The following is a 22,897-nucleotide window of genomic DNA, read 5'->3' on the forward strand; positions in this document are numbered from 1 at the left end:
TTTTCTGTCTGCTTATTCTATTGATTACTGGGAGAGGTGTGTTGGAAGCTTCAACTAAAATTGAAGATCTGTCTGTTTCTCTTTCCTGTTCTATTGATATTTGTTCCACATGTTTTGAAGCTCTGTTGTTAGATGCATACACATTTGGGATTTTTATGTCTCCATGGTAAATCGATACCCTTTATGATTCTACAGTGCTCCTCTTTATCCCTGATAATATTCCTTGCTCTAAAGTCTGTGTTTCACAGCTGTTTTTTGCAACCAGAAGGCATCGGGACCCAGGTATAGGGGTTGCCAACAGGAACCCTTCAAAATCTTTCTGTCTTCCTTTTTCCATGATGAGGCCTTCTTAAGCATTGCCTGGACACCCAAGCTCCCTGAGGGAGATGAGATAAAAGAAGCAGATTGGATGTTGATTTTTTGGCTCTTTTAAGAGCCAAATACTGAGATATGTCAGTAATGATCTGGCTCCAGCCCTGGGATACTTGGAGTGAGACATGGCAACATAGATGCTGAGTGTTGCCAGGCAGGCAGGACAATAAGCAGCACTTGGACATGCAGCAACCAGGTGTCCTGCAGTTCTCCAAACTAGGCTCATATCACAGCCAGCTGCAAACACTTGAGAAGCTGCAGGAGACTGTGGAGTTTCCACTCTCAGCTGAAATCCCCCAGCCTAGAGAAAGTGGCAGGCAGCCCTTAGGGATTTGAAAGGGCTGTGTATATGGTGGGTATAGTGGTTTAGGTGTTTGAAGAGTGAGATGGGGAGAAGAATTTGAACACCAGTCACTGTGGGAGGAAGAAAAAGCTAAAACAATCTTATGCACATTTGGGCCCTTTTTCTCCTAATATTATTAATTTTAAATCCCTATCACTGTCTGGAACTTAATAAGAGCTCGTTAAGAATTTGTTGAGTGAATAAATGCCTAAACTTGAGAATAAAAGGATATTATATCTATATTTATATATACATGTTATATATATATATAATCTCAATACTGTGACAATGTCCTTTTCTTTGATGATTATGTATTAGTTAGCTATTGCTGTGATAATAGTGCATAACAAACAACTCTAAAAACCTTAGTAGTTTACAACATCAAGAAAATTTGAGTCATGGGTCTGTGGGTTGACTGGGTGGCTTTATTTTAGTTTGGTTTCAAGTCTGGTCCCTAAGTCTCTCATGAGATCAGCAGCCACCAGAGGCATATACTGGTCGTGGTGGATTCAGAAAATTAAGAGGCCAAACCAAGCTGTAAAAGTACATTTAAAGCCTCTCATTACATCATATCTGCTTAATATTTCATTGGCCAAGGCAAGTCATAGAGCTCAAAGTTAGGCAGGGAGATATAGATATTGTTATATATAGTGTTTGTTATACACTATTATCACAGCACTAGCTGACTAATACATATCTTTCAAAGAAAAGGATATGGTCATAGTACTGATATATATAAGACATGGAGGTAAGGTTCTTTTTTTCCTTAGGTTTAGGTCTTTACTCACCCAACAAATTCTTTTTTCTTTTTCTTTTTTAAATTTATTTTATTTATTTATTTTTTGAGGTACACCAAGTTCAATCATCTGTATTTATACACATATCCCCGTATTCCCTCCCTCCCTCAACTCCCCCCCACCCTCCCCATTCCAGTCCTCTAAGGCATCATCCATCCTTGAGTTGAACTCCCTTTGTTATACAGCAACTTCCCACTGGCTATCTATCTTACACTTGGTAGTATATATATGTCTATGCTACTCTCTCACTGTGTCTCAGCTTCCCCTTCACCCCCCACCCCCCCAAACCTTGAGTTCTCCAGTCCATTCTCTGCATCTGCATCCTTGTTCTTGTCTTGTCACTGAGTTCATCAGTACCATTTTTAGATTCCGTATATGTGAGTTAGCATACAATATTTGTCTTTCTCTTTCTGACTTACTTCACTCCGTATGACAGACTCTAGGTCTATCCACCTCATGACATATAGCCCCATCTCATTCCTTTTTATAGCTGAGTAATATTCCATTGTATATATATGCCACATCTTCTTTATCCATTCATTTGTTGATGGGCATTTAGGTTTCATGTTCTGGCTATTGTAAATAGTGCTGCAATAAACATTATGGTACATGTTTCACCCAACAAATTCTTAATGAGCACTTATTATGTTTCAGATATGGACACACACAAGCACACACACATATACACACACACACAATTTTACATTGTCCTCACAGCTACTCTGGAAGGCACAGCAAAACCACATCACAGAATATGGACATAGAATTCCATTACAGGGAGAGAGTAAAGATATGTGAACAATAATTCAATCTGCCACAGGTACCTTCAGTAATAACTGCTAACACACACTTACGGCAGGCATTGTTCTAATCACTACATATATGGACACATTAGGTTAACAGTGCCTTTTATTTGATGGCTTTAAGGATGGATATAAATGTAGAAGTTTAGAGTGGTTTTTGCTTAGACTTACAGGGTTGTAAAGGAAACCGAAAGTTGTGCTTGTGATAACATTGCAACAGGCACTAAAATTTTAAAATTCTATGTAAAAAAAACATACATCATAGAAGGAGTACAAATATTTTGTATTGTTATTCTAGGAGTTGTATGAGAATATTTCAGTTCTTGTTTTAAAATCTTCTAGAAGCTGTGTACACCTTTGTGTTTTTATCGTATATGAATATCAATCAGTAAATATTTATTGTATTGCTATTGTATACAAGACCTTACTGTGCTGTACCGTGGGGGTTCCTGCCCTCAGGAAACTTAAGATTTAGCCAGGAAAGAAAGTCATTTCCATGAGGACAGCTAACCATAACTTAAGCCAGTAAATGCCAAGTGCCAGTGGCAGCCATGGGGACAACAGAGTTCCAAAGAAGGCATGGTCTATGCCTTCATCCTCCTACAAAAATTCTTAGAGCCCTGTCATTAAAAGGAGGAGCCATTAGAAAGCCCTGGATGCCTCCACACACCTATTTGTTTGCTCACGTCCTGTCCACAGGTTTCTTTGTTCCAGACATTCAGAAAGAGAAGTGAATTGTCACGTATTGAATCACTTCCTAAGACTCCAAAAGTGTCCTAGAGAAACAGGGAGCAAACTGTTACACTTCATTGGTCTGAAGAACATTTTGGCTGTCACTGCTCCTTGCCTTCCTCTATCCTTCACTCTTCATTTCTAGGTATCAAAAAAGCGTGCAGCCCAATAAAAGTAGAAGATGTTTGTTCCAAGTCTGGAAACCAATGCTCACAAAACCATTTGCCACCTTATACGTCAGCGTCTTGATTTCTTTGTTTGCTCAAGGGTCCCATGATAGTTCCTCTTCACACATGGGGAATAGAAAGAGAATTTGGAAGTTAATTTCCTTTCAAAACCCTGCTTTTGTTTGTTTGTTTGTGTGTTTGTTTTTTGCCAATCTCAAGTGTGAGACAAATGTAGGAAGAGAGAGGGATGCTGTGATTCCTGAAATGTAAGTACTATGAAAATTTATGTTTGACCTCAAGTTTTTCCTCCTTGAATAATATCATAGGGATAAGGGACTTTTTTTTTCATTTTCATTTTTCTCTCAGCCAGTTCATTATTGATTTTAGGTATTTTTGTTCAGACCACATTATACTTTTTGTAGTTTTATTTTTATTTATTTATTTTTTGGCCCTTAACTCATATGAAACACTATGTAAAATGGAGATCAGCTTAAGACCTCAAATTTGTACAAGTCATAAAACACTTGTGAAGTGGCTCTGGCCTTTTTTGATCCATGAAATAAGATACCTGTCCAAACACTCCCTTACCCTGGAAAGTGGGCTACACTGCCCGAGGTTTCAACTTCCATAGTCAAATTTCTGGATTGAAAGTGTTGAAATATGCCCTTGGAAACCAAATAATAATGAGTTTATTTGTATTCACTTATTTCCACAGAGAAATCCTCCCTTTAAATTTTGAGACACAGAGGAAAAATGTGTGCCCATCTCATCTTTGAAGAGTGGTTATGAAATGTGTGGGTTTAATAACCCCCTTAACCACAAGGCTGCCATTTATACCTTTCTGTGATTTTATCCACCAGGTTTGCTTACCTACCTCTCTTATGCTTCTGACTTGTGTCCTGAAGACCACAGTGTGCAAAAACCCTCAAGAGGAGCTGGGTTTTCATAGACCATTGTCTTACACTGCCCTCTGCAAATCTTAGGCCTTTCTCTGCCAGAGAAGTAAGGAGGCTGGGAGGAAGGAAGGAAGAAAGGAAGGACAGGGAGAGTGGAAGGAAGAGGGAGGGAAGAAGGAAACAAGGGAGGTAGAAAGGGAGGGAAAGAGAAAAAGTTTGTGTGTTTTTTGTTTTGTTTTTTAATGACTTAGAACACTGACACAAAACGAAAATTAGTTTCTACTTCATCAAAATTGAAAATTTTCCCTCACCAAAAGATATGATAAATATGGAAAAAACAGGGCACAAATTGGTGGAAAATATTAGCAAACACATACCTGACTAAAGACCTGAATGTAAAACCTAAAGCTATAAAACTCTAGAAGAAAATGGAGAAAATCTTTGTGACCTTAGGTTAAAAGATTTCACAGATACTACACAAAAGCACAATTCATAAGAATTAATAAGCTGAGCTTCATCAAAATAAAGAATTTCTGTTTAAAGATACTGTTAAAAGACAAGCCACAAACTGGGAAAAATATTTACTAATTGCATATCGATAAGAGATTTGTATCTAGGACAAATAAAGAGTCTTGTATCTCAGTAATAAGGAAAGAAACAATCCCTCCAAAAATAAGTGAAAGATTTGAACAAAATTCTCACCGAAGAGGAGATGCAGATGCAAATAAGTATATGAAAAGATGCCCAACATCATTAGTCATTAAATAAATACAAATTAAAACCATAAGGTACCACTACATACCTATCAAAATGGCTTAAAAAAAAATGAACAAGCAAACAAAAAAATCTGGCAATACCAAGTGTGCCTGAGGCTTGGAATGGTGCAGCCACTTTGGCAAGCAGTTTGGCTATTTCTTATAAAGCTAAACATACACTTACCATGTGACCCAGCAATCCCACTTCTAAGTATTCGTAAAATGTATATGAAATAAAAACATATGTCCACACTGAACCCATCTATTTATTCATAATAGCTCAAAATTAAAAGCAACCCAAATGTCTATCAACTCATGAATGGATACACAAATTATGCTATATCCATTCCATGAACTGCAAATTCATGCGAGTATATTTTTAAAATTTGATGCTAAGTTAAAGTCAGATTCAAAATGTTACACATGATATGATTCCATTTATATGAGAGAAAATAGATCAGTGATTGAGAGTGGAGAAGGGATTGATTACAGAGAGACTCAAGGGAACTTATTTGGGGTGATGGAAAATTTGTATCTTGATTGTGTTGTGTGTATTTGTCAAAACTCAGCACTATATACTAAAATGTAATTTTTTTCTGTATATACAGAATATACCTTAATAAACCTGAGTGAAATAATTATCCACCTTTACCATAACATTAATAGATGTATTTAACAGTAGAAAAAGATAATCAGATCAAATTCAGTGTAGAAAGTTTAGAAAATACATTAATAAGCAAGAAAAATTAATCAACTGTAATTACAGTACCTATAGACGGTCAGTGTTGACAACTTGATGTACATACATTTTTTGATTTACATTTTTGTAGCTCACTTTGATTTCTTAACATATTTACATGTTTCTCTACACTATCACTTCCCATGGCTGCATGACTTTCTGTTGTATGAATGTACTATGCATTATTTAACGAATTCTCTATTACTGGACATTTAGGTAATATATAATCTGTTACTTTCATAAGTAGAGCTGCAATAAGCATTCTTATATGTATATTTGTGGATAATCATGATTTATTTCTTTAGGATAAGTTCCTAGGCATGACATTGCTGGTTTAAAGGAAAGGCATATTTTTAGGGATATTGATGTAGGTGTCATCAAATTGCCCTGCAGAGAGTTTGCGCCAATTTCTATGTTTATTTTTAAGCTCTCTTTATTTTAGCCCAATTTCACAAACTTCCTCATCTTTCCCTCTCTTAACAGAAAAATTCTAGCCAAGAAACAAAGTATAAGAGGACTTTATAAAGGGCTGCCCATAGAGGAAGGGGATGGTGTAGAAGAATCATATCATTGCTTCCGGTCCTCTCTGACCTCCTCCTTCCCGCTTCATTTCTCATGTGTTGGAGCTTTTTTTTTTTTTTCCCACCAAATAAACTTATTAGTTAATAATTCATTTTTCTCACAAATAACTTTAGTTACCAAACTAAGGGGTCTGACGTTCAATGGAAGAAAATCAACCTCACATTGAATTTAGCTAATGTGTGATTTCTGATCAACATTTTGTGTATTCAAAGCTTTGTGTAGAGGCCCCATCCTGATTGCAAGGACTTTGAGAGGTTTGAGACCCCAGGCTTGGGCCCCTGGATCTTATGGAAACAACCTTTGACCAGGAATAAGTGCTCTGAGTTCAGAGACCACCCTGTCGCTGGCCTGTGCTGAGCTCCAATCATATCAGCTCACCTTCCTGTGGCCTCCTGTGCTCACTCATTACTTTAATGAGATATAATAATGTTCCTCCTACCTGTTGTTGTGAGGATAAAATTGGATGATGCTTCTGAAAGCACCTCGAATAGTATCGAAAGTGATTTGAATGTGCACATGAATATTTCCTATTTTTTTTTTGTGATAACACTGGCGAACAGTCCCAACAGGACCAGCTGCAAGTTCTCAAGCCCATTCAATCCCTCCCCCAACCAGGAGAGACAAGCAGGGTCCACAATCCTTTTGCTGGGCCTTGGGTCTCACCTGGGTGCTGTGGGGTGGTGGTCTCACAGAGGTCCTCTCTGACCAGCCTCTCAGATACATTACTATTATTATTTTTCAGAGTTTGGTCTTTATCCTGTAGATGTCAAGGAGCTGTTCTGATTACATTTAGGGGAGCTGGGGGGGACAGCAATGTCAGATCTGCAGCAGCAGCACAAGTGGGAGAAGAATCAGAGGGGTGCCTGTAGGTTACCTATTTGCTCCCAGTCCCACTCCCTACTGTCCTGGCTCTGTATGGTGTCCTGGCAACTACGTTTCCCAGGCTCCTTTGCCATTTGGCTTCCAGGTCAATGGGGCTCTTGGAAGGCTCTGGCAGAAGCCTGGTGGGAAGGAGTAGGGGAGAAGCCAAGATATTTTCCCTCCTTTGGCCTCTGGCAGCATCTTCTTTAGAGGCTGCATTTCTCCATTTCCTCTGTGGGAGAGCCCCTCCAGACATTCCAGCTCCTGCCATGTTTCAGCCCTGGTCACACAGAGCTAGCCTTTGGGCTCTGGCCACCCTACTTCCTTCCTCCAGCAGCAGCTTCCTCCAGATACTAATTTTTGAATTCCCTAAGATCTTCTTTTGGCCTCTTGACTCTTTTTTCGCAAACCAATCCCCTGTGTTCAATTCTCACTTTTGGAAACACCTAGAATGGCTTATTTTATTCTGACTGAACTCTAATGGCTACAGAGGGAAACAGTAGTGGATAGCAGTTCAGCTCAACAGGCATTGATTACAAGCCTAGAGAGCAGGTCCAGTCTTTTGGGAATGCAAGCACCTACATGGACAGTTTCTCTGTACCGTTGTACTAAGTGCAGCACAGCAGCGGGCATGGGTCTGAAGGGAGACCAGTGACAAGGCAGTTATTGCAGTGGTCCAGACAAGACACTCTAAATGCCTGAACAAAGGCAGTGGTGGGTGATCCGAGAAAGGACTTGATGATCAATTAGATATGAAAGATGAAGGAAAAGAGGGGCTGAGAAAGATGCCCAGGTGGCTGATTTAGCTTTCACCACCTCTAGAGCGTGAACTTCTCTCCATCCTTCAAAAGACAGTTCCAATCTACCTCCACCATGATGTCCCCTAGTGGAAATTCTTTTTCCTGTCTCTGTGCTTTCATAGCACTTTGTCTCGTCACAGTTTCAGCATCCCTCCCACTTCTCTTATATCCAAACAAATTGCCTGTAAGAAGATCTGGCACTTACAAAGCACTTACTATGTGCCAGAAAAGTATTAACCTGTTCATCATTTTGTTCTCACAACAACCCTATGAGGTGGGAGCTATTGTTAGTCTCTGTTTAACAGGTAAGGAAACTGACTTAGGGGAGATTTCATGATCTGCACAAGGGTACACAGCTAGTGAATGGCAAAGTCAGAAGTTGGTATGTCTTTAGGGTTTATGTTCTTAACTATCACATCACATAACTCCCTCTATAGCATAGCTCTATATACCATATTTTGACTGTTTTCCTACTGAGGAGCAGTAAGTTTCTCAGGAACATATTTGGGGCATTAAGGAGCACAAACTCACACAGTTCAGTTTCTTGAACACTCCAGGCCTTTGCATGTGCTCTTCCCTTGCTGAGAACATGTTCCCTGAGCTTTGCACAGTGGCCTCTGCTCATTCTTCAGTTCAGTTTTCAGTGCTGCTCCCTGAGTGAGATCCTCCCTGCTCAGCTAATAAACCAGACCCTGTGCCCCTGCCTTGTTCTCAAGCGCGGAACCCCTTCCATTTCCTTCAGAGCACATCGCTCAAACTATGCACTTCTTTGTTTACTTGCATAGTTTCTACCTCCCCTAACTAGTCTAAGAAAGTCCAGGAAGGCAGAACACACATCCGCTGTACTCACCACAGGTTGCTCAGGGCCTCTCAGGGCCCCTAGCACATAGCAGGAACTCAATAAATAAGGAAAGATGGTGTCTTCTCACTCAAGTACATAAAACTTGTTCTCACTCTCATATGACACAATTGTGAAGAATTAATTCTGAATATGAATTAGATGGAAGGGGTAATCAGGCAGAAATTAAAAAATGGGAGTTTTAAGAAACATCCCAAATGAGGGATTAAAAGGTACAAACTATTAGGTATAAAATAAGCTACAAGGATCTATTGTACAACACAGGGAATATAGACACTATTTTATAATAACTATAAATGGAGAATAACTTTTAAACATTGTGAATCACTATATTGCACACCTGTAACTTATACAATATTGTGTATCAACTACACTTCGATAAAAAATAAATTTAAAAAATTATAGATAAAAAATTGAAAAGATAAAAACAAACCAACAAAAAGATCCCAAATGTCCTAAAGGCCAGAAAAGAATAATATTAACAAAGTGTTCTCAAAGAGAATAGTGCTGGTGAACCAATCAAAAGAATGTATAATTTCCCTTCATAAAATGACTGTCTGCTTGGCCTGAATTTGTTCCTGTTTTGCTATCACTTTCTTATCTGAGAAGAACCCCACCCACATCTCAGTTGGCCTGAGCTGTGGGTACTTTTTCAAAAATTCCCTTTGCACCCTAACTCAGGCTCTGGGCGAGATGCTGTGGAAAACCAAGATGTCAGAGTACAAAGGGTGCATTTCACGGTTACTCATGAAGCCTCTGAATTTAATATCCGTTTGATAGCAAGTATAAATTTTGCAATTTTGAGATGAGTGATATGCTATCTAACCTGAAAGCTAATTATAGCAAGAAGACTGTATGTTACCAAATGCCTGTCACTGAGTTAGGAAATCAGCATACACAGGCCCTGCCTTTTCTCAGGGATTATGACGTATCCATGAATCAGGTTACCTCCAAAATCATAAGAAACCAACAGCTTTTGAATTTTCAGCTGAAGGACTTTAATACTTTAAATAATTCTGCTCTTTTGCATAATATATCCTACTTGAGGAACTGTCATCTGGCTAATAATAGTACAAAACCTGAAGTAGGAAAAGGATTTTTAAAAAATTATCTAACTAGGTAAAGGAAATACTGACAAGATATGAGGACAAGCAGTTTGGCAAGTCTCCTAGGGATCCTTACTCAACCAGCAAGTGTCTGTCAGTAGTGGGATCAGGTCAGAATCTGCTACAGATGAATTCATATCCGTGTTTCTCTTGCCCTTGGAAGTCCATTTTACAGACTAGAAAACTAAAGCATAGAGAAGTTGAAGAGTTCAGAAGGTCATCTAGCACCTTGCTACTCAGAGAGTAGTCCTTAGACCAGTAGTATTTACCTGGGAGCTTTTTAGAAGTGCAGAATCTCAGGGCCCCCAAGACTTATTGAATCAGATCCACATTTAAATAAGATCCCCGGTGATTTGGATACTCAGTCAAGTTTGAGAGGCACCAGTTTGGTAAACCATGCGGGAGGTGGGATTGCCATCCTTATCTTCTGGCTTGATTAGACTGCCACAACTTGGGTCTTGACTAGATGGTACCTCCTCGGGGAAGCGTCCCGTGACTTTCTTTCTTTCTTTTTTTTTTTTTTAAGACGAAGTTCTGTCTTCTTTTTTATTTTTTTTAAGAACTTTTATTGAGATATAGTTGACATACAATGAACTGCATATATTTAAAGTGTACAATTTGATATTATTTTTGTTATTAGTAATGTATATATGGCAATCCCAATCTCCCAGTTCATCCCCCCCAACCCTCCCCGCTTTCCCCACTTGGTGTCCATATGTTTGTTCTTTACATCTGTGTCTCTATTGTTGCCTTGCAAGCCGGTTGATGTGTACCATTTTTCTATAGTCCGCATACGTGTGTTAACATACGATATTTGTTTTTCTCTTTCTGACTCACTTCGCTCTGTATGACAGTCTCTAGGTCCATCCATGTCTCTACAAATGCCCATGACTTTCTTAATTCGATTAGTTGTCCTTGACATGTGATTTCAGCACACTTTATGCTTTCCCGGTCATAGAAATTGTCACATTTTGTGGACAAGCAGGGCAGACAGGTAATTCACTGGGCAATTACGATAAACTCAGTAAGGGCCAGGATCATATATGCCTGTCCCCAGGTGCTCAAATATTCACTGGATACCCCAAAAGGGCCATGCATCCAGAGGTATCTTCTTTCCAAAAATGGTTTCATTGCAAAAACACCAAGCACATCTCTGTATTTAAGACGACCATTTGACCTTGGTCTTTGAATGATCTCCAGTTAAGGGCTTCAGGGCAATCTGTAATATTGTCACTTCCCTTTAAAAGCTCTAGCCTGCCATTTATGAGGTCTAGTTAATGAACTTCAACAGAAGGTAATAACCACACCTCAAGTATCATCCCAATAAATTGCAGTAGTTAGTACAGCACCTTTCCTATCATTTTCAGTCCAGAGAGCCCCTCCCTGTTCCTAATTATCACAGTCCGTAGGGCACAGCCCCAGGAAACAGACAAGGCCGCCCTTCTCTGCCAGCTCTTCCTCAGTTTCTTGCCAATTTACAGAGTGACCCTGTCCCTTCCTGCTAAATTCACTGTGTTGTGGATTGGAAATGAATTGTTGCCTCTCTTTAAATGATGTTTGAAGTTCTGGGTTCAACAGTATTTGCAGTCAGCAGAGGTCACCTCGCCAGTGGCTAATTCATGGGCAGGGAATACAGTCCTTGAGGAAGCAAGCAGTTTGCAAATGTCCTGCACACACACGCACACACTCACACACTCACACAGGGTCATGGAAGATGTATGAATTGGCTTTGGAGGCTTTCCAGCTCTTGTAAACAAAAAGTGGTCAGTTCTTCTCCAGTTGCTTTTTAAAGTTTCCCTGGGATTAAGGCAGCTCAGGGCCTACACTGAATTTGTTTCCAAAGCCTGCTTCCTATGTTAATCTGGTTCCTACATAAAACTTTCTTGAAGATTGGAAAACAAAGGGTACAAATGATGGTATAAAAGGAATTGGAGACAGCCATGATATGAGGTGTGAGTAAATTTACACTACACCAGGGGACATAGGATTGATGGGGAGGAGGCAGTGGGGCTGAAATTTCAGGTGAAAAATCTGTATTGAAAAGTAGAGAGAAGTGCTTGAAGGTAAGAGTGTAAAGAGTAAATTTGAATGGCTCTAAAAGATACTACCTAGGTGAGATATGAAACTACATTTCTAGAAATTCCTTTAGAAAAGAGTATTTCTGGACTAGTTTAATTCTCTCTAGAATGGGTGGCATAATCTTTAAAGGGACACTTTAATTTTTTTTTCAATTCTCTGATTTCTCTTTCTGGCAGTATCTGAAAAGGTCATGATTGCTGTTGGCCCCCTGCTTTTTACTAGTCAAAATTCTTTAAAAGATTCACCTTCTCCATTAAGCCTTGATAAACAAACTAGAAACAGATTGCAAAGTCTGTTTTTTTTCTGAAGGAAGAGAGGGCAACTGACATTTCATGAGGGCCTCCAAAGTGCCAGCTCAGTCTAGGCTCCTGGGTTTATCTTATGTCATCAAGTGTCCACGACAGCTGTGTCTGTCTGTGTTATTCAGTATATTTCATTTATTTCATGTATTTTTCAGATGCGAAAATTTTAGAAAAATTAAAGCATTTACATATGTCTAAGCAAATTAACTCAAATAATTAACTCAAACTCATACTCTTTTCCTTATTTCACACTGCTTCTAAACTTGCCCCCCCCTTTTTTGTATGCAGATAGACACATGCACACGTAGACAGACACATAAGAGTTAGCCGCAACACTGAACAAAATCTAAAGATTTTTATTTGTACCTACATCAGATATCTGTACTGTTTGTAACAACCATTTTTAAGCTTTCTATGATTGGGCTCAAATGTTGAGAGTATATACACGCGCGTGCACACACACACACACACAATTTATTTATTTATTTATTTATTTATTTATTTATTTATTTATTGACACTGTAAATTCCTCAAGGGAAGGGACCAACATTTTCATTGGTTTCTGTTTCCCCTCCCAGCAGGCCCCCTGGCTGTAGCATATACAGTGCTTACACTCAGTAGATGTTTGTACACATTCTATAACCAACTAATGATGAGGGACATAGCTATTGAATTTGCTTGTTCATTAGTCTTCAGAAATCCTGGCAAGGAAGCACATGAGAGTGTCCCATTTGTAAAGGAGAACCCACTACAGATGCCTTTCATTAGGCTGGCATCAAAACTGCTCTTTTAGAAATTAAGTTTCCTAACCAGTATTCCATTTTAGAAATGGGAATATCCTAAAAGGTCTTTGTCAACAGCTAGGATGTGGCTGGGCACCGTGACCTGGCCTTGTCAAAGTCCTTTCAAAGCTATGAGATTGTAATGTAGGATGAGTCAGGACAGGAACTAACGCCAGTGAATCAGGCTGAGCCGTTTCTGGGATTTGAATATTACACTGGCAGCCTGTGCTCTGTTTTGAGTGTCTTACAGGATTGTAACTGCAATTGGCTATTAACTAGATTTTAACATATTTTTCTTATGTTGTCATGTTAGACCTTTTTGTCATGGATTTTAAAAAGTGCATTGGTCAGGGTCCTAGCAGGGAAAAGCGTATATGCAAATGAGGTAAATAAGAAAAGAGCACTTTAAAGGGACAATTTACCAAGGAGTAGGCAGCGTTAAGGGAAATTAACCAAGGATGGAGCAGGAACCAGGATGGATTAGCAACCTTCGGGAGCAGGTACCACACTCGGCCTGAAGGGGCAGGAAAAAGATTGGTCACTAGAACTTGGAGGAAATCCCTGTGTACAGAGGGCCACTGTGACCTTTAAGTAGCAACAGGCAGTAACCTTGAAAGGAATGAAGATGAGCTGGGGAAATCAATACTTTGACCTCACTCTTTTCCTACCCTTTTATTTCTCCCATTGGTTGGACCCAACTCAGAAGACACTTCAGACAAGTCAGCCTTTGCAAGCACAGGGCAGCAAGAAGAAGAGCAAGAAGAGACCTGTTGGGGCATGGAAATGTCCAGTGAAGCGGCATTCCTCAAATCTTCTTGTTTGGAAAGTCTCTCTCCTGGATGTCAAGAAGTGTTCTTTAGGAATAAGAAAGAGGGTTGAGCAAGAGGCTAAGTTTGGAGAACACTGAATTTTTTTTTTTTTTAAGATTTATTTTATTATTTATTTATTTATTTTTGGCTGTGTTGGGTCTTCATTGCTGCACATGGGCTTTCTCTAGTTGTGTGCAAGTGGGGGCTACTCTTCTTTGCAGTGCGAGGGTTTCTCATTGTAGTGGCTTCTCTTGTTGTGGAGCACAGGCTCTAGGCATGTGGGCTTCAATAGTTGCAGTATGTGGGCTTCAATAGCTGCAGTATGTGGGCTCAGTAACTGTTGGTGCACGGGCTTAGTTACTTTAAGGCACGTGGGATCTTCCCAGACCAGGGCTCAAACCCGTGTCCCCTACATTGGCAGGTGGATTCTTAACCACTGCACCACCAGGGAAGCCCTGGAGAACACTGAATTAAATGAAGTTAAACAGATCTGTTTATTTAGGATGTCTTAGGAGCTCTAAAATGTGCGTTATGGTTCTTTGATGGACCACACTTAGTTGGTCCATTATTTTGATGGGCCATATGATTTACCAAACTTAGTTAGCCATGACCATGGATCCTTTCTTTACTTTAAGAATTATCTCATAGAAGAAGCGGGAGAGTAGTACAGACATATATATACTACCAACTGTAAAATAGTCAGTGGGAAGTTGTTGTATAACAAAGGGAGTCCAACTCGAGGATGGAAGATGCCTTAGAGGACTGGGGCAGGGAGGATGGGGGGGAATCGAGGGGGAGGCGTCAAGGAAGGGAGGGAATATGGGGATATGTGTATAAAAACAGTTGATTGAACCTGGTGTACCCCCAAAAAAAATAAAATAAAATAATAATTAAAAAAAAAAAATTATCTCATAGCTCTTGCATCATCAAGAACTCACTTTAGTTTAAAACCTATCAATTAAAAGCAAAAGCAAAAAAAAAAAAAAAAAGACAGAGGATAATAAATCAGGAAATCTTGGATGTTGATGTTGCTATGTTACAGGCAACAGTACAATTTTTAACAGTCAATGAAAAGTGACCCCAAACCAAAAAGGAACATCGCCTTTATTTTACTAGTCTGCGTTTGGCTTTGACATGCAGGAGTGAGAACCCTCATGTAAAGAAGGCCAGGCCATGTTCCATGACATCAGCCCCCCACATGGTTCCAGCTGGGGATGCTGTCACTTTCTTCTTTTTTTTCTAAAACTATGGAAAATGCCAGTTGCTTCTCTAGACCACCGACAGTTGCCCAATCACCCTCTTCATGTGGGTGGCCTTGTCTGTACTTGACAACAGGACAGCCTGATTCTCAAACCAGCATGAGTTGAACTGGTCATCCGGTTAACTCATTTTGCTTTTCCTTATCACTCAGCTCTCTGAGACACAGTATGCGAAAACCAACCAACCCACCAACCAACCAACCCACTACTTATCTTGTTGATTGATCACCAGCTGCATAAACAGTAGTTTCCTTGCTAATATCACTAACAATCTGTTCATCTAGAGCCTTTTACCACTTCTAAAGATTTCCACATACATTCTTCTATCAGCATCACAACAGCTCTGGGACATGATTGTGGCTATTTACCAGCAGGGAAGTCAAATCTCAGGGATGTGAAATGACTTACGCAAGGTCACTTGGCAATGTTGGAAATGGAAACTGGGTCTTTGGGTCCCTAAACTGATGCTTTCCCTATCTTGTTGTCTATATAATGTGAGGAGGAGAATTGCTATTTAAAACACAAAGCACCTAAGGGAGACTGCATATATTCAGACAAGAGAACCTACCTCTGTAGTGCCCCCTTTCTCTCACAGAGACTAGAGGGAGATAGAAAAGAATGGTCACATTTCAAAACTTATTCTACTCTTTATTGCTGCTAAGAGGGTCACACCTGGAGTGGACTGCCCAGGGCTTGGCAGGGCAAAGTAATGAACCTTCAGTTACGCAGTGGAGTGGGGGGAAGAGTAGAGATCAATTCACCTCAATTAAAAAGTGAGGAGAATTGAGCTTGAGGATAAGAAGAAACCAAAGAGTAGTAGTGGGGAACAGAAAATAAGGAAGTCTAGAGCAAGATTAAGGGGACAAAGACACAGTGGAGGATTTACTAGTAATAAGACAGAAGGATTTACAAGAAGCGGAAGGTCCATTGTTTAACTTGAAGCTGTTTAGAGTTTTGATGCCATAATTCTTTTCTGAGTCTCAAACTTAAGCCTTGCGTGGATGGTGTTTTTGGAAAAATCAAGGGAGCAAAATGCATGTGCCCTCGTGTGGGCAGCCCATGGACAATGGCAAGGTAACTCATTCACTGGACTGATTCAGGGAAAAGGAGCTCACAGATGGACGTGATGGGGGTGGGGTAGGGAGGTGGGGGGGGGGGGGGAGAGAAGACCCAGAGAAACTTTTCCTAACCCTGAGAGTTCCCAGAGGATTTGGAGGCACAAGTTCTACCACTACATATGGGATGGAGTTGAACAATTTTATTGGCTCCCCAAACAGCCAAATACTTTGACATTTGGGTTCTTTCTACGTGTCTCTCAGCTATCCCAACACATTGGTTTGATTGTCCCAGAGGAATTCCAGGCTTCCAGATGCCCACTTTTCAAGCCATGAGCGCTCAAGTTCTCTCTTCATATTCCTGTCAGCCACTGGGTAACTGCAAGAAATCCCTTGTTCCTGCTTCATACTCCTGACTCTGAAAGTCCTTGATGTTGTGATACCTGCAGTTAACAGGAAGCTGTTTGTTTGTATATTTATAACTGCTCGGCCTCAGCTGACCTGGGCAGGGCTCTCAAACACTGATGGGAGTTGGCCTACTCTTGCACGAATACCACACCCATCAGCAGCCCCTTTCCTGTTGATTCCCAGAAAGCAGTGACTCTGCACTTTGGATGTGAACCCAGAATTCCAGAGATGCTCACTGGCTACTTATCTGTCCTCTGCCCTGTTATGATGCCTACTTTTCCCCTGCTATTCATCTCTCCCATTTGGTTAAGACCTTGTCGGCATCACCCAGGAACATACAGTACCCAGCAACATGTGAGCACAGAGAGGATGGTGAGATGATCTACCCCCAGTAGTGAGAAATGGCCCCCCAAAGATGTCCATGTCTTAATCCCTGGAACCTGCGACTATGTTAACTTCTGTAGTAAAAGGGACTTTGCAGGTGTGATTAAGTTAAGGATCTTGAAATGGGGAGATTGTCTTGGATTATCCAGATGGGCTCAATGTCATCACAAGGATCCTTACACGAGGGAGGCAAGAGAATCAGAGTCAGAGAAGACGGGATGATGGAAGCAGAGGCAGAGAAGGACATGTGACAACACTACACAGCTGGCTTTGAAGATGGAGGGAGGGGCCCTGACCCAAGGGATGTGGGCAGGCACTAGGAGCTGGAAAAGACAAGGAAACAAATGCACCCCTAGAGCTTTCAGGAGGAATTCAGGCCTGCTGATTTTAGCCCAGTGAAACTTAGTCTGGACTTTGGCCTCCAGAACTGTAAGATAATAAATATGTGTTGTTTTAAGCCACTAAATTTGTGGCATTTTGTCACAGTGGCAATAGGAAACTAACATACTACCTCAACAGAAAACGGAATCCTAAAGAAATGAAACATGGATCAGAAAATATTTTGTATTGTAACAGTAACCTGACATTAAAGAACTGCAAAGTCAAAATAAAGTTTATCCAAGTCCCATCACCCTAAGGCAATACGTCTGTCATTTGACCCTGTTGCCTTTCAATATCTGGCGCTATGTACTTTAAAAATGTGGTTAAGATTAGAATACATGTAAAATGTGATTGCTTAATCATAAACAAACTTCTAAATTGCTACCAAGTCTTCATAATCATCATCTTAAATTACTCCCCTGGGAGAATCTGCCATAAATTACCAAACGTTTCCATGGTTGTTAAGCATTTTGGCTGAAGCCAATGCTTTGCTCTAATAGCAAATGAGTTAAATAAGCGTGGATTGTAGGTGAGCACAGGTTTGGTGGCTGGGTTGCTGAACAGACTTGGGAAAAGTACTTCATGCCTCTGGGGCCTCCCTGAAAAATGAGACCAATAGCTGCTCTCCAGGGGGTTGTTGTGGGAATTAAATGAGATACTGAATGTCAGGTGCCTCGTGTGGTGCTGAGCACATTGTGGATTTCCAATAATAACTCATGTTATTCCTTTCTTCAAATGGTAATTGTAATTTGATAATAATTCTTTGTCATACAGGGTGTAGATTTCCCCAGTTATTTCCTAATTATTATTATTATTGAAACTGGCTGATAAGTGTCTTTTAATCTATAGATTCTCCTTCCGTATCTTTTATTTATGTGTTTACTTCCTTTACAGCTTCTTTGTTGAAGAAACAGGGTCCTCCGTCCTGAAGAATTTCCCTCAGTCTGGTTTTGCTGGTTGCATCTCTGTGGTGTTGTTTCATGTGTTCCTGTTTCCCCTGTACTTTCTGTAAATTGGTAATTAGACCTAGAGTTTCTATCAGATTCCGATTCAATTCTTTTGGTAAGAATACTGCATAGATGGTGCGGTGAATTTTCATAGGGAGGCACATAAGGTCTGGTTGTCACTCTTTTTATGATGTCATCCTCACTCGATTTTTGCCTACGTTCATTAATTTGTTAGGACTTGCAAAATAATATTTTAATTCTTTTATTTTTTTCATATATTAGCTGGAATAATTCTATAAACTTCCTTTCATCAACTATTTGGCACCCTGAAGGACATTTTGTAAGGAAAAGGCAAGATGAATGCTTGATTCTTTATTTACCAATTATTTTTAAATGAATTGGTTTCTAGTATCTGCTAACAGGAACAATAAATTTTTAAAAATCATTATCACTATGAACTCATGAATTGTAGTTCATTGAAGTAAAAGTCCTTGCTGAGGCTCCAAGTTTCCCATCTTTGACAAGTGAGATCCTCTTCAGATTGGCTCCTGTGTCTGTTGACAGTATAACACTTGTAATCTGATAGCCTCCTTATTTTTTTAAGATATTCATACTTACTCCTCAGACATTTCTTGTTTAGACCTAGAATCAGTCATTTCTTCAAGAGTCCTTTTGGTACAAAAAGGTATTTAGAGACCACAATCTGGGGACTAAGTGTATTCAGTGCTATTGGGTTAGTCACTATTTTTAGGCCTTTTCAATAGTTGGAGTTAAGATTTTTAAATTAAGGATAAAATACATTAAAAGTGTATACCAATACTTGCAATTCAATTTCAGGACTCAGTTTTTAACTTAATCTCATTGATCTAATATCTGTATCTCATTACTCTCTGGTTTTTTTTTTTTTTTACAAATTGTATTTTCTTGCCTCATCATTTATTTTTTTGTATAAATTTACTTTATTTATTTATTAGCTGTGTTGGGTCTTTGTTGCTGTGTGAGGACTTTCTCTAGTTGCAGAGAGTGGGGGCTACTCTTCGTTCCGGTGCACAGGCTTCTCATTGTGGTTGCTTCTCTTGTTGTGGAGCATGGGCTCTAGGTCCGTGGGCTTCAGTAGTTGTGGCACATGGGCTCAATAGTTGTGGCTCGCAGGCTGCAGAGCACAGGCTTTGTAGTTGTGGCACACAGGTTTATTAACTCTGTGTTATGTGGGATCTTCCCAGACCAGGGCTCAAACCCCTGTTCCCTGCATTGGCAGGCAGATTCTTAACCACTGCACCACCAGGGAAGCCCCACCTACTTGGTTCTTAACAACACCAACATATTGATACTAATCCCAAGGCTTTAAGTATAATTATATAAGTATGTATACTTATCCTGTAATACACAGACAACAGCCTCAAAACAATTATACTAGCACTACCACTAACAATGAGTACTGAGAACAATTTAAGATTTTATGTAGCGCTCTTTTTTTTTTTTTTTTTTTTTTGGTCTTAATTTATATCCTCCTCAGGTGTCAAGTCAACGTACTATGTTTTAAAGTCATTTAAAATGCCTTCTGTGTGGTTATGCCACCAATTCCATGTACTATTAGGTGCTTATATTTCATTTTAATTTTCAACTTTAGGGATTTAATACACTTTTATTTCATAATTACACAAAATATTTACATGTCCCTAAATCAAAACTACAAACCATGGTGCATTTGGAGAAGTTCAGCTTCTGTTTCTGTACATTCTACCCTATTTCCTCCCTCCTGTGCATAACCATTAAAAACCTGTCTTGTTCTTCCCTTGCATCTTAAAATATAAGCAAACACATATATTTGCTATCCTCCCATTTTCTATAGAGGCTAAGCACACTTAAATAATAGACAATTTTTCAAGAACAGTGTTAGATTCCCAGGAAAATCAAGTGGAAAGTAGAGTTCCCATACGCTCTCTACCCCCTCACATGTACAGCCTCCTCCAATGTCAACATCCCCCACCAGACTGGTACATTTGTTTCAACTGATGAACCTACATTGACGCATCATTATCACCAAAGTCCATAGTTTACATTAAGGTTCACTCTTGGTGATATACATTTTATGGGTTTGGAGGAATGTTTGATGCCATGCATTCACCATTATAGTATCATACAGATATATAGGTTTCCTTTCACTGCCCTAAAAATCTATGCCTCTTCATCCTCCCTATTTGCAGCCCAGATATGCATACATTCTCAATTTTTTTTTAAATCCGATATCTTAGAGATCACTAGAGAGTACTGAGATATTTCTTGGGTTTTTTTTGTTTTTGTTTTTGTTTGGTTTTTTGTTGTTGTTGTTTTTTAATACCTACAGAGTACTCTGCAGTGTGGCTGTACCATAGGCTATTTAATCTCTGTTAAATAGAGAGCTGCACTATAAAATTGCATTGTATGAATACATCAAGATTTATTTTACCATTCCCCTGTTACTCGTTATTTAAGTTTTTACAAAGATTGCTTTGCTATTATAATTAGCACTGAGAAGCTTTTCCATATTTTGTTGGAGTTTCTGACTGTATCACTAGGATGGATTCCTATCACAAAGTTATTAGGTAGATCATACAGCTATTGCAAAACAAATTAGCTCAAAACTTTGTGACTTAAGCACCATTTGTTTAGCTCACAATTCTGGGGTCAGCAATGTGGCTTGGCTTTATCTAGGTGGTTCTTATCCTCTTGACTAGTCTGAATCATGCATCTGTAATCATCTGCTAGATGAGGTGGGGGCCAGCTTGCCTAAGATAGCCTCAGCTATGACAGCTTGTCCGAGCTTCACGTGGTCTCATTCTCTAGAAGGCTAGCCCCAATTTGTCACATGATGGATGCAACAGGGTTTTAAGAGAGCAAGCAGTGTGTGCAAGACTTGAAATCAGCATGCCATCACTTCTGGTACATTCTATCGGCTAAAGCAAATCACAAGGCCAGTCTAGATTCAAGGAGTGGGGAAATAAACTCCACCCTTGGATGGGAATGCTGTAACGTCACATGGCAAAGAACATGGATACAGGGACTTCCCTGGTGGTCCAGTGGCTAGGACTCTGCGCTCCCAATACAGGGGGCTGGGATCGATCCCTGGTCAGGGAACTAGATCCCACATGCCACATCTAAGAGTTCTCATGCCACAACTGAAAACCCCGCATGCCGCAGTGAAGAGCCCACGTGTAGCAACTAAGACCCAGCGCAGACAAATGAATAGGTAAATAAATACTAAGTCAACAAACAAACAAACAAAAACAACACGGATACAGGAAAGGGCAGAGAACTGGGGTCATTTTTGCAAGCCATCTATAACTTTGGCTCAAAGGATATGGACCTTTAAAAGCTCCTAGTGTGTACTGGAGGGCCTCATCCTTTATTCTGTTTTCTCCCACATGACTGCAGTTCATTCAATGTGAACAAGCTGTCCTCCGTTTCCATCTGGGCATAAATCTCTATGAGTAATCATGAGTAAAATTTTAGGCAATATATCTTTGAAGTCTCATTGACTGCAGTGCCTGCAAGAAGAATTCATGCACTGTACATCCCACCAAATTCAACCTGATTACCTGATGTGGGTCTGAGAATTCCATTTTGCTTAGGGGCCAACCAAGCAGATTAGATTTATGGGAGGGTGGTATCAGTATTTGGATTTGATTTAGATCCCCACGATTACTCTGGAGCTACTCCAAACTTATGCCCCCTCCAACTCACCTAGAAATTTCTGGATTCTCATGGGCTGCTCCAGATAAGAATGAAGATACTCCCCAGCTGGTGCAGTGGAGGGGGCAGTGCCCTGGAAGACAGGACAGATGGGTTCTATCCCTGTGTCTGCTACTTCCTCGCTTTGGGTCATTGGACAATCATCATCTCTCTGAGCCTCAGATTCACCATCTGTAAAATGGGGAGAATAAGACCCGCCTCATAGAGTTAAAGCGAGGATTCACTGTAATGTGTTTTAATTTAACATAGTAAATGTAACATCTTTCCTTTACTCCCAGATTTAACTTTTGAGGACTGCTCCTAGCTGATAGGAGGTGGGGGAGAAGGTAGAGTGAATCCTCCACTAGCCCACAAATAACTCAGCCCTCTCAAGGCACAGCTGCCAAGGCATCCCTTTGTCTAAGCATCTGGCTTGGGCATTGAATACTTTACACATCTAAGTAGTTACTTTTAGAAGGGTCAGCAATGACACAGTCCAGGTCAAAACTTTAAGGAATATAGTACCCAGGCCAATGCCAAAGCTGTGGGCGGCTATGCTGCCTCCTTGATTTGGATGAGTTCTGTCTGCCTGTGTCTGCACAGGGCCCCATGTGTGGGGCTGCTGCCTCTTCACAAGCCCCACCCTCACCCCGATGCAGGTGTCAAATAGCACAAGGAGAGAAAACTTGTTTGGTTAAACACCTGACTCATCACTCACTCATAGCTTGACAGCCTTCTGAACTTGTTTCAGACTTGGCTTTAAAAAAAAGGTGGAGGGTGGAGTGGAAATAGGATCCTTTTATTAGAGTTCACTTTCCTGAGGGGTTATTTTCTTGAAGGTTAATCCAGACCTGGGTTGTTATTCTAAAGGTGCAGTGGAGGTAAAACTTCAGCCTGGGTTTGGCTATTAACCCATTACTGACTCACTCAGTGATGGCACCTGGGGATTTGTATAAGGGCTAAGATGC

The 22,897-nt window shown here is 40.1% G+C and overlaps 1 long non-coding RNA gene across 3 annotated transcripts in view; it reads right to left on the reverse strand.

The window, feature by feature from the left end:
• LOC130849469 (uncharacterized) overlaps positions 1–22,508 on the reverse strand; it is a 42,762-nt gene extending 20,254 nt beyond the window's left edge. For 2 of the 3 annotated variants that reach the window (XR_009052748.1, XR_009052749.1), the window contains exons 1-2: positions 22,399–22,508; positions 21,942–22,121 (exon numbers count right to left, since the gene is read on the reverse strand). This is a non-coding gene — a long non-coding RNA (uncharacterized LOC130849469). Of the gene's footprint in view, positions 1–12,784; positions 13,830–21,941; positions 22,122–22,398 lie in introns of those variants that run through there. The other variant, XR_009052750.1, reaches the window with a different exon arrangement.
• Positions 22,509–22,897: the final 389 nt, after the last annotated feature.

This window comes from Hippopotamus amphibius, chromosome 3 (assembly GCF_030028045.1).
Source record: "Hippopotamus amphibius kiboko isolate mHipAmp2 chromosome 3, mHipAmp2.hap2, whole genome shotgun sequence".
NCBI lineage: Eukaryota > Metazoa > Chordata > Mammalia > Artiodactyla > Hippopotamidae > Hippopotamus > Hippopotamus amphibius.